General features: G+C 38.3%; 1 protein-coding gene and 1 pseudogene across 8 annotated transcripts in view; one reads left to right on the top strand and one right to left on the bottom strand.

Moving 5' to 3' along the window:
• The window catches only part of FAT3 (FAT atypical cadherin 3), a 675,042-nt gene that overhangs the window by 158,135 nt on the left and 504,443 nt on the right, over window positions 1–12,464 (bottom strand). The gene's annotated exons all lie outside the window — the stretch shown is intronic.
• LOC129009191 (small nucleolar RNA U13) lies at window positions 9,521–9,606 on the top strand (annotated as a pseudogene).

Raw genomic sequence — 12,464 nt, 5'->3', positions numbered from 1 at the left:
CCCTTCATTCATACTACTTCCAAGCACTTTAATATCTGTGATCACACTTGAGTTTCCCAACAACTTGACTAGGAAAGTTGGTGAAGAAATATTAACCCCACTTGATAACGGATGAAAAATCCAGCAAGATCCAAAGCTTTGCCCAGAGTCACTCAGCTTATAGGTGACAGCATAGCCAAACAAGACTCAGCATGTTGTGAAATACACGTGGATAACACAACAAAATGTACATACTCTTCCAGGAAAAATTAACTAAACATATTTGTTGCATAAGTGGGGAAGTAGCATGTCTTAATCAAAGAATTGTATTGTTTATATCACAGTACTTTGAATTCACTATTCCTGATCTGTACTATGTATTATGTGTTCAGTAATTACTCCTTGAGGACCTGCAATGTAAAAGCACTGTGGGAGAGAGATGATGATGAACAAAAACATGGTCCTTGCCCCACAGGAGCTTCCCATCTGGAGGAGATGACAGCCATGATTACAAATCACAAAGGGATGCGGAAGCGAGACAAAGCTCTGTATGTAGGCTGTGTGCAAAAGTAGTCAGGCTAAAAATTCCCAGTGGGATCATCAATGTTTTGGTACCATTTTAAATGTTACTCTAGTATCTTGGGGAACCTGGTGTTTTAAATAAATGCCCTTTACTTTTGGGGAATTAAATGTTCCCGCAGTAAAAATCTATATTATTGAGTTCTCTTCTCATAAGGTGATTATGGAATTCTTCCTCATAAAATGGGATGTTTTAAATCTATCTGCAGTGATGATGTATTTGTATTATTTCAGAGGGCTTCCTAGAGGATTCCTCAATGTCCTGTTTAACCGTAAGACCTTTAATTCTCATGAAATGCTATAGAAGAAAAGATCACAGGTTTTACACAACCTTTTGAAATGTAAGAAGTAAAGGTTTATAGGAAAGTTTATTTGCCCCAATTCTCCCTACCACTCTGACGCCCTGTCTCAATGTGAACAATGAAAAATCGGTAGCTGTATTTGTTTCTGGTATCTTTTTTGAAGCAATCAGGGAGCAGATTCTGTGAGGCCTGATTCCAAGGATGGCAGGGAGGAGGAATGAGGTTTCTTGATAACACTGTTAAACAACTGAACAATTCTTGACACTGTATGGCTCCTGGGATCCATTATGTGAGTAATACATTTTCTGAACTAAAACAAAGTTCATTCTTCCCAAATTACAGTAATTAATTCCACTGAATTAAAAAAAAACTAACTGAAATATATGGAAAATTCTGACTGCTTATTTTTAGTAATTCTATGTAAAAATTAAACAAGGTTGATTCTTATGTAATGACTATGTCATCAATTTTTGTAATCCACATGACTTTATTGTGTGTTTCTTTATGAATAAACATTCCTCTCTCTCGCTCTCTCTCTCTCTCACACACACACACACACGTACACAGTGATGTATATATACACACACCATTTGACTGTGGTTTAGGAAGACACTTTGGGTGAGATTTTTAATCTGTCTTTGAATTGCTGTAGATAGGGATTAGGATCCAATTACTTCATCTGACACCACCACTTTATAACAGAAGAAAATTATCTTTGCTATTCCTTAGATTTTAAGTACCATGGCTACCCACAGAGTCCCTGATCATAAGGAAAGGACCGCAGATGAATGGAAATCAGAGACAAAAATCAAGGGCTGGTATATCTTCCGTTATACAGTGTAATCAGCAGACCAGGCAGATTACTTGAAATTCCAATTTCTTTCCCCTCTGCTGAGAGTACACTTCATCTTCTGCTTTTCCAAACATTCTGAATTGTGACTGAGGATTCTGTGAGATATTACTGTTTCAGTCTTCTGAAAATTGCAATTAAATACATTCTAAATAGATGCCACCTTGCCACCTTTTTGGAAAGGTATGAGAGAAAAAAAATTAGCCATCACAGGAAAATAATTCATAGTTAAGGCTCTTTCTTTTCCCTTAACCACATTCCGTTGTGTCTTCATGGCAACAAATGTCTGTAATCAGACTCTGTTTCCAGCTTTCTAAAGACATCAGTGAGATGGGCAGGAGTGGGAGGATCATATCTCTTTTTACAAATATAAAAGGAAAAAAATAAAAGACCACCCTAGAAGTGACTAAATTTGCACCTGAGAGATCTTTTAAGTAAATGAATCAAACTCTCACTTTATTGCCCAGATACTAGGAATCTTTCCTCTTCAAAAGAGTATAGGTGTTGCTATATTTATGACTTTCTTCCTAAAAACGAAATTTCTACAGTATCAGTAGCTAAATGAAGCCTGAGAACTTTCTGGAGAAATTGAAAGAACAATGCTAATGGCCTGGGGTTCACAGAGAAGGTATAGATCCCTTACAACTAATTTATTTTCCTAGCAGTCTTGTGTGGGTCTGATCAGACACCTCAAGGGTCAGCTGCCATTACTTATTTTTTGTTACTTAACAATTCTGTCCCCAAATGCCATTCTTCTAATCAATTTCACTCTTTTGCAGTGTAATTGGGTCCTACTGAATCAATGGGAATCATTTTCATGATTACCTGAACATGGTTCATGGTCTGAGGTGAGGAATTATGGCTTATGGCTTGCTCTGAACAGGTGCACATTTGGGCTTGGTGAGCATCTTGGAAGGCTAGGGTCAGGAATGTCATTATCTTCATCATTTCCCAAAGCTGGTAGGCTGTGGCTTACCTGAACTTGAACCCTCTGCTGGTGACTCTCAAATGGCAGCTCCAGATATAAAATGTCTGGGTCAGCACAACAGTTTGGTTGCCAATAATGAGACTTCTCTATGATCTGAAAGAGTCACTCAGCTCCCAACTAGGAACTGTGCAGAAGCTCAAGAAGGATCAGACAATGCCTTCAAAGAGCCATCTTCACAACAGTAGAGAGTAAGAGAAAAACATTGCTTGTGGATCAGACAGGTTTGCCCTAAGAATGCTGGTTTTTCCATTGCTTCTGAGCTGTACAACTTTGAGCAAATATAAATTATGTTTCAATATCCATATTTGTTACATGGGAATAGCAATATCTACCTCACAGAGATGTTACTAGAATTAAATGAAATAACATGTTAATTACTCAACAAACATATATAGAGAACCCATTACTTTCAGATACTAGGTTAAGCACTAGAGGTTAAGCGCTGGGTATACAAACATAAATGACCCTCCACCTCTGTCTTCTAAGGGCTGAATCTAGTATGTAATAGTCCAACACAGTGCTTTACATTTAGCCAATGTAGGTTTTAAATGCAGGTTTATGGTTTTACTAAATCATTGTAAATTAATTTTTCTTTAAAATTGTTAACATGTTCATGCAAACAGAGCACTAACTGCTGTCATTAATTTCTGTCTATCTATCTATCTATCTATCTATCTATCTATCTATGCTCATCCATCCATCCTTCTAGTCATTCATTTGTGAATAGTTTGTGTCCATCAGCTTAACACATTTACAGCTGGAATGAACAAATAATTTAGTATTCAGTAGACTTCTGGAATGACTAAAGATTTGAGAGCAAAAGCTATATAAGTAATGATTTTTATGACACTAGCCTCATGGAATGGTCTTAATGCAAATGACATTGTCCGAAGACAGTGAGAGTCTCTTCCAGGAAAGACCCTTATGTGAACTGCCATGATTATTCTCTGAAAACTCCAATTCAGCATTGCAATCATGAAAATGGCTATGATTAGCCCCCTAGTGACCTAAGAGTGTTAATGCTACTTCCCAAAGTGTCAAGCAAACAATCAAGAAGAGCATTGGTGCTGGAAAAATCAGACTTGTCATTCAGTACAAGGTGGTTTCAGATATGCATGCCCTAAGTCAGACATGCCATGCTCAAACTTCATTGGGAGTTCCTGCAGCGAGGTGTGCTAGAATCCTCTTTGCCTGTTTATTATCACATTTAATTAGCCACCAAGTTCTGTTAATTCTACCACCTAGATCTATCTAAAATCTATCCTCTCTTCTCCATCCCCTACCTTAGTTCAGATCCCTATTCATTCTTATCTAGACCTGGGCTATAGCCTCCTGACTGGTCTCCTTTTATCCGATCTTCCTCTATTCACAAGCCATGCTCCTTTTTGCAGGCTCAGGGATAATTTTGTAAAGCAAATGTGATAATTCGTTTGCCAATATTTTCAGTATGATCTCCCAACAAACATACACGCTGTGCCTACTCTTCCTGTCTCTCTGGTTTTGTTACACACACCTTGTTCCTTCTCTCTGGAATATATACATCGTTCCTTTTTCTCTCTGACTACCTGGCAAATGTCTACTTTTCTTTTTCTTCATTTTTGAGTACTTATAGTGTTCCAAGCAAATAAGAGCATTGCTTTTTTAAAACAAATTAATTGACTTTATTTTCTAGTGCATTATTATTACGATAACCAACCGACATTATCTCATTTAACTTCCAGAGTAAATGTTACTTAGACTTTAGGGTTCAGTTAAAATGCCATTATACTGCGATTTTTAAAAATCCTACTGCCCTGGACAAGGTCAGCCTCTGCTTCTTCTAGTGCTTAACAGCCTTTGGAACAGACGTCTATGTAATCCCTTCTCTACACATCTTGTGCTTGTTTGCTGGACTTGGAACAAAAAGAATTTGCTGTATCCTTAGTATCTAAGCCAGTGCTGGATACACATTAGGTTCTCAAACATGTGGTATTGCACTGACACAGGTGACATAAACTGAACCACAGCTTGCTTCTCTCTCCCTTCCAGAGACAATCCTTTTTCCAGAGGAAGCAGGTAGACTTTCATACTCAGGGTCTGGTTATTAAGAATTCTTACCATAATTAAACCAGTAATGTACTCCTCTGTATTAAAACATCAGATACTCAGAGAGTGCTTTGGAGGCTGGAAAACTTCTTATAACTTCCAAAGGTGCCAATTTATCACAACAGAGTTATTGGGGACCCAGAGCTTCCTGGCATATTAGTAGTAGCACATATTAAACAGATGCTTTGCAGCAAAGGAAAGTGTACTTAAAAGCACTGCTCTGTTAATTGAATATCAGACTAAAGCTCCTAATTAATATTAGAAAACCTTTCAAAAATGGAAATAAAGAATATCAAGAAGGATTTACATACCCCTAAACAATCATCTCTATTGTGAGGATTCCCAAATCTGTACCTACAGCTTCAGTTTCCTGCACAAGCATTCGTCCCATATATCTAAGGTCTCAATAGGAAGTTTCACTTTTTTCCCCCCTTGCATCTAAAACATAACATGCCAAACTCAACTCATATCTTCTCTCTCAAGTCACATCGGCCTTTCAACCTAGGGACCACCATGCTTTCATTTACTCAAGCTTATAGAGCTGTGGGCTCTACCCTCTCTGTCTCATACTGATGGTTCTTCTCAGAAGACTGCTGTCCATCTCTGCACGTACGCTTCAATTGCTCTACCCTAGACCTGGACCCTATAATTTGATAACTAAGTCACAATTTCATATCTGCTATTCAAGCCTCAAGTCTTTTCCTCATCTAGGACATTGTACACATGGTGCTAAAACAATCAATCATTTTGTAGATAAGAGACCACCAAGACACCAAATTCTATCACAGCCTTGCCTCATATTACCTATTCAAATTGATTTCCTAAACTTTCATGTACAAGGCTTCAGCTAGTAACACCAGAATGTGCCCAGTTCACTTGAGTCTTCCCCCAAACCTTCCAGAATGTAGACTTGTTTTACTCATGCATTAAGTGGTTACTGAGCCTTTTTCTTCCAGAGTGGCTCCCAGTTGGATCCACACTGTCTAACAAGGCACACGTAGCCTGCTGACATCCAGCCTTGTGCCTCAGTCTTTGCTACCCTTGTGTAACCACTGTCATTGTCTCCCCTACTCCACATCTTCCCTCCTCTCTAGGCTCTAGTCAGCTACCTGCCCCTCAGCAAACCTGCTGTTCTTACATCTGGAACACCCCGTGCAGTGAAGTTTTTTCCTGGGTCTAACTTCCAGTGTTTTTTAACATCAAACTCAGTGGTTATCCCACAAGGAAGCGGTCCTTCATCACCTTTCCACCGTCCAAGTCAAGCACACCTGCTCTGTGATCTCTCCCAAAGCACTTATCAAACTGTCCCTTGGAAGACAGGTGGAGGGTCATTTGTTTTTGTATCCCCAGTGCTTAATCTCTAGTGCTTAACCTAGTATCTGGAAAGTAATGGGCTCTCTATAAATGTTTATTGAATAATTAACATGTTATTTCATTTAATTCTAATAAAATCTCTGTGAGGTAGATATTGCTATTCTCATGTAACAAATATGGACATTGAGACATAATTTAAATTTGCCCAAGGTTGCATAGCTCAGAAGCAATGGAGAAACCAGGATTCTCATGGCAAACCCATCTGACCCAGAAGCAATGTTTTTCTCTTATTCTCTACTGTTGGATGATGGCTTGCCGTGAAGAGGTTTACCATTAATTTTTTCAATTATTAAACCACAAATGCATTGAGGGTATAAGCAATACCTTATTCATTTTTGTGTCCTTAGCCACAGAGCAGGCACTCAAAATATGCTTACAGGATTAATGAGTAGATGAATGAGTGAGTAGTGGATGAAAAAAATGCCTGTTCAAACCTCATCCTACTTCCAGGAGCATTGATTGTTATATCGCTTCTATAAGCTTCTCCTCTATGTCTCAAATTTTATTTTGATCTTTTTATAAATAGATTCTAATAGCATTCAGTCACTCTCTGTATTATAATTAAATTATACATTGTCTTTACTCATGTTTGCTTCCTCACTCCTTAAACCTTTCTGACAATGCTACCAGTACCTAGCATAAGAAACAATTAGTAAATTGACATGAGTAAATTAGTGAATTAAATGAATAAAAAAATATATCCCCTGAGAGCAAAAATAAAACCAGTGGAAAAAGTAAAACAGAAGTTAGAAGACAGAGTAAATCTGAGGAAGGTGACAGGAGACTACAGGCAGTTGGAATTCATGATCTATAACTGAACATGAAACTCTGAACAATTAAAGTCATTCATTCAACAAACATTTATTAAGCAATTTTTATGTGTTGCCATTATGCTAGGTACTAGCATTATGACACAATATAATTTACTGAGGAGACTAAAGCACCTCCCTTAAATTATTAAAAAAGAAAAACCAACCAAACAAACAAACTTTTGTATTAGAGATATAAAGAGAGGATACAGATGAAGGGAAAACCAATTGTGCCCTTGGGGGATCTTCTTACTGCCTTAAGGGCTTTTTTTTTTTTTTCCAGGAGAATGAACCTAAAGCCTCACAGAAATCCTTCAGCCACCAGAGAGTAAGACACTATCATTATTCTAGACTTTAGATGATATGAAAGCCATTTGCTATGTATAGGTCACCAAGAAAAAGTAAGGGTGGAACCTGGATCAGCTGAATGATGCTGCCACTCCTTGTTTAAGTGCATGTTTTATAAAGTCTGTATCTCTGTGGTCTTCAGTGGGAGCTGAACATCTATAAGATGGAATTGAAAGAGGGGTGGTGTTGATCTAGGTCCATATTTCTCAACAAGGGCAGTATTGAACATTTGGGTCATATAATTTTGTTGTGGGGGCTGTCCTGTAGGATGGCTGGCACCATCCTTTTTCCCTACTGACTAGGTACCTGCTCTCTGCTATTGTGACAACCAAAAACTGTCTCCAGGCATTTCCAAATGTCCCCTGGAGGTAAAACTGGCACCAATAACGAACAAATGATCTATTCAAGGCTTCAAAAATATTTACAGGTTTGAGAGTAACTGGAAAGCAAAACATCAATGAACTTCCTTACACACATTTACATATTCAATAGCAAAACACCGAGCTTTAGAAGGAGGATAAAGGGTGTTGGACTGAAGGACATTCTAATAGCACCACAAATATTGTGAAATATTTTGCTTCAATAAATGCAAGTTGGTGGGTGATAGGGAAGACAACACAAAACCAAATTTGACTTAGCACCCAATTTCATAATGAAGGGTCAGCTATCATGGAAAGAACCTGTTCTGCTCATTTTAAAGAAATTGCTTTAGTTCTTAGGCATAAGAAGACCTATGATAAGGGCAAGAAGATGAAAAAAAAAATTAAAAACTACATGATTAAAAATAGTCTTTTTTGAGATTTGAATGGAATATTCTCAAGACATAAATGGGCATTTTTCAGAAATTACAAGAAACAATGATTGATTGAGGAACTAAGCAGAATTTTGACACATGTTAAAAATACATTAATAAACAGGTTTGAAAACTTCTAGGAATCCCACATGGAGACTGGGGTTGGATGAGCAAAATTTTCTTCTAGCACAAATTCAAAAGCAGGCAAACATACATTTTATAAGGAGTATCATCAACTTCACAGTAACTTAAATTCTGTATAAACCACTAGACTTGGAGTCAAGATAAAAAGGACTATGGTCCTGTTCCTTTCCTTGCTACATGAGCCTTGGATTGGATCTCTCTAAAGCTCACGTCCTCACCTTCCAAATAGCCAAATAATGTCAACCTCATGGAGCTATAAATGTGATAATGTACATAAAAGTAATTGCAAACTCTAAAGTTCAGAGTTTATATATCAAAATTTTGATATATTAATTTTTCTTTTTGAGACAGGATCTCACTTCTGTCTCTCAGACTGAAGTACAGTGGTGTGATCACGGCTCACTGCAGCCTCGAACCCCTGGGCTCAAGCGATCCTCCCTCATCAGCCTTCTGAGTAGCTAGGACTACAGGCATGAGCCACCATGACTGGCTAATTTTTAAAGGTTTTTGTAGAGATGGGGGTCTCAGTATGTTGCCGAGGCTGGTCTCTAGGCCTCAAGTGATTCTCCCACCTCGGCCTCCCAAAATGCTGGGATTACACACACGATCTACCTGGCCCAAATACATTAATTTTAATCAATTTTTATATATGTTATGTATGTTTTATGTAGGAAAATCATGAAAACAGGAAAATAAAATATTTTTTAAAAATCACTCATGATCCCATTACTCAGAGATAATCACTAGACTGTCACAGATTCTGAGCATAGAATTTACTAAGAGTTTTAGAGTAGTCTTGTAGTCTCAAGAGTATTCAGATAAAATTGATGTTTAAAAATGTTTTTTTAAATTAAATTTCAACTTAATTTTTTAAAATAGTATGACCACCTGATCCTTCCATTCACTAAATACCATGATTATGTTAGTGTTTTCTTTTTTAAAATTTCAGTCTGGGGGCCAGGTGCAGTGGCTCACGCCTATAATCCCAGCACTTTGGGAGGCCGAGGCAGGTGGATCATGAGGTCAGGAGATCAAGACCATCCTGGCCAACATGGTGAAACCCAGTCTCTACTAAAATACAAAAAATTAGCTGGGCACGGGGGCGCGCGCCTGTAATCCCAGCTACTTGGGAGGTTGAGGCAGGAGAATTGCTTGAACCCGGGAGGCAGAGGGTGCAGTGAGCCGTGATCACGCCACTGCACTCCAGCCTGGGTGACAGACGGAGACTCCATCTCAAAAAAAAAAAAAAAAAAAAAAATTCAATCTGGGGTCCATTTGCAGTTCATAAGTGCGATGACTGGGTTTTCACACACGTGAGAGATGTGTCTCCCTCAAATCTTATTACCCATCTGATGTGAAAAAATAATAAAATTTCAGGCTGTTTTCCTGCATGTAGCCACACCAATAATAACAATGACATTTATCGAGTGCTGTGCATTTGTCAGTCAGTTTGCAAGCATACAACTGAGAAAGCAGCGCTGGCACCTTGTTCTCTACCAGGATGATCAAGTGCACCAGTAGCAGAGTCAGGGGAAAAAACAACTTTATATCTGGAAACAAACACATAGAACAAATAACCCTACCTTCAGGATAAGCAAAGCTTTGGGGCCCTTTCTGTGAATTGTGATTCTCAACAGAAACAATGTAACCCCTGTGTAGTGAGTTGAATGATGAAACCAAATATATCAAATCCTAATCTCTAGAACCTGTAAATGTCACCTAATTTGAAAAAGCGGTCTTTGCAAATGCGATTAAGGATCTTGAGATGAGGAGATCATCCTGGATTAACCTGGTGGGCCACAGATGACATCACCAATGTCCTTGTAAAGGAGACACAGGGAGATGAGGTTACACTCAGAAGAGGAAGAAACAGAGATTAGAGGGATGTGGCCACAAGTCAGGGATGCTGCCAGCCACTTGAAGCTCCAAGAAGCAAAGATTCTTCCCCAAAACCTCCAGAGGGTGCCTGGCCCTGCTGACACCTTCATTTCAGGTGAGTGAAATTGACATTGATCTTCCTGAAATTGACGTTGAACTTCCAGCCTCTAAAACTCTGAGAGAATAAATTCTTGTTGTTTTAAGCCAACAAGCTTGTGGTAATTTGTTTTATAGCAGCCCCAGAAAACAAAGATGCTGATTTTTTAAAAAACAAAAAAACCCCACCAAAACCTGGACTGTGTCTTTTATTCCAGCAGTCCAGTTCTGCTGAAGTCTAAACTTCTTTGTAAACACTGCAAGCAAAAACATTTTTGTCTCTTAGTGCTATTGACTGCTTTTTTTAACACAGCTATTTACATATTGTTTAGATACATCTTAATCACAGGGCATACATAGTTTCCTCCCGTCTTTCATTTATGTTTTTTAAACAAAGGCACACCGCCTGTGGGGTAGCCCTGCTCCACAAGGACTAGTTAAACAAACAAACAAACAAACAAAAAACAGAAAACAAATTCTAACTATTTAGAACTCCTCTTAATATGGACAACTCGTTTTCTGGTATTAGTTAAGGTAAAACACTGATGATTTCAGAAATAGCCTCTGAGAATCCTTAGATTTCTAATGAAGATGGTATTTGGGATGAGAAGCTCTAGACCACCACAGCTATGTAAAACCACTCCCTGGGAGGTGTCAGAGACCCAGTTGTTCAGTACACTTGTGCAGAGGCATGGGAGTGCCACCACTGGACAGCATGCTCTCTCAAAGGCTGGAGAACCCTGAGAAGAACAGCCAGCAACAAAGAAGTGCAAGAATAAAAATAAAAAGCAGCCAAGGAAAAGGAGCTGGGGAGGCCAGCCTCAGTGGCGGCATGGCAAATGGCAACGGGGGTCGCAAGCTGCAGGCTGAGAGAAAACTGGAGCCTGCAGGTAAGCTGTGAGAGAGAAGCACATGGAAAGTGGAGCCTGTCACTTTAAAGACAAAGATCACTCTAAGGCATGTGAGGAAAACATAAAGGACCCTGCACGAGATGAACACTGGAGACATTAACGGATGCCAGTCACTGCTCCTTAGGCAGTGCGTGCTGCCCATGGTCTATGTCGGTTCTGCAAACCTACCACGCCACCTACACCTGACTGATGATGATGCTCAGCACTGGTCCTCCTGTCTGTTTCACCAGGCCAGACTGCATTTTCTATTATACAATTTTTAATTACAAATCAATTAAAAATAAAAGGTTATCTACCAGGTCTTCCTCTCAGACACTCTCATTTCATACCATATTTTTTTTAAGCATTATTACAGTTCTAGCTAAATAATTATTTATGGCACTTTTACTTAATGTCTGTCTTCCCTGACAGGCTGTATCTCCCATGAGGTCGGTGGCAATGTCTGTCTCAATCACCATGTATACTCAGTCTCCTAACCAGTGACTCCTGGCACTTGATATATTTCTAAAAATAAGTCTTTGATTATCCAGCTTGTTCTCTGAGGGCACCAGGTATCAGAAAGAAGCCAAATTGCTAAAAATCTATATGCTGAAATAAACAATATATAAAACAACCAGCTTGCCAGAACCAATTTATCAAAAATCAATGTGCTAAATTTACCAAAACTTTGTTTTCTTATAGCTGTTTATGAAGTTAATCGAAATTCATAGTAGATTGAGTGGTTTTAAAAGCTTTCGAATATTTTAGGGAAGCTTTAGATGACAATTTTTTCATTTTGTCATAAGAGCAGTATTTTAGTAAATGTTCATTTTATTGAGATTTAAGAATCCTAGGGAGATTTGGACTTCTATTGAATAGATTTAACAGTAAGGTAAATGTGATAGTGTCCTGTTCTCTTATTTCCTTTCCATTGTTTTGGACAGTTTTTGCTTTTCATGTTGAATCTGTCAGCCCACTGCTACTGAGTTGACAAATCCCACTTAATACATGTCCCAGATACTAGATAATAACAAATTAGCTGACATAGGATGATTTTGGCCATTTCAGATTTCTTTAGCTGTTTTTAAGGTCATTTTCTATTATTTTTTAGTTTAACCATTCTTTAACAACCAGAGTGACTTAACCATAATTTGGTGCTTCTGGCAACATGTTAAATTTTATCACGTCACGTGTGAAGGGATCATTTCAAGCATCTGAGTATCTTTCCATCCTCTGAATGTCATTTAAAATATTTTGAATTTTAGGCATTTTATCATTCTTTTACTAAGCATTCGAAGAGTATATCAGCTTAAAATTTGTATTTCTAAAACAGCGTAACCACAATTTCA

Source organism: Pongo pygmaeus, chromosome 9 (assembly GCF_028885625.2).
Source record: "Pongo pygmaeus isolate AG05252 chromosome 9, NHGRI_mPonPyg2-v2.0_pri, whole genome shotgun sequence".
In the NCBI taxonomy this organism is placed as follows: Eukaryota; Metazoa; Chordata; class Mammalia; order Primates; family Hominidae; genus Pongo; species Pongo pygmaeus.
The sequence above is the reverse complement of the archived record's forward strand: the minus strand, read 5'-3'. Positions and strand labels throughout refer to the sequence as shown.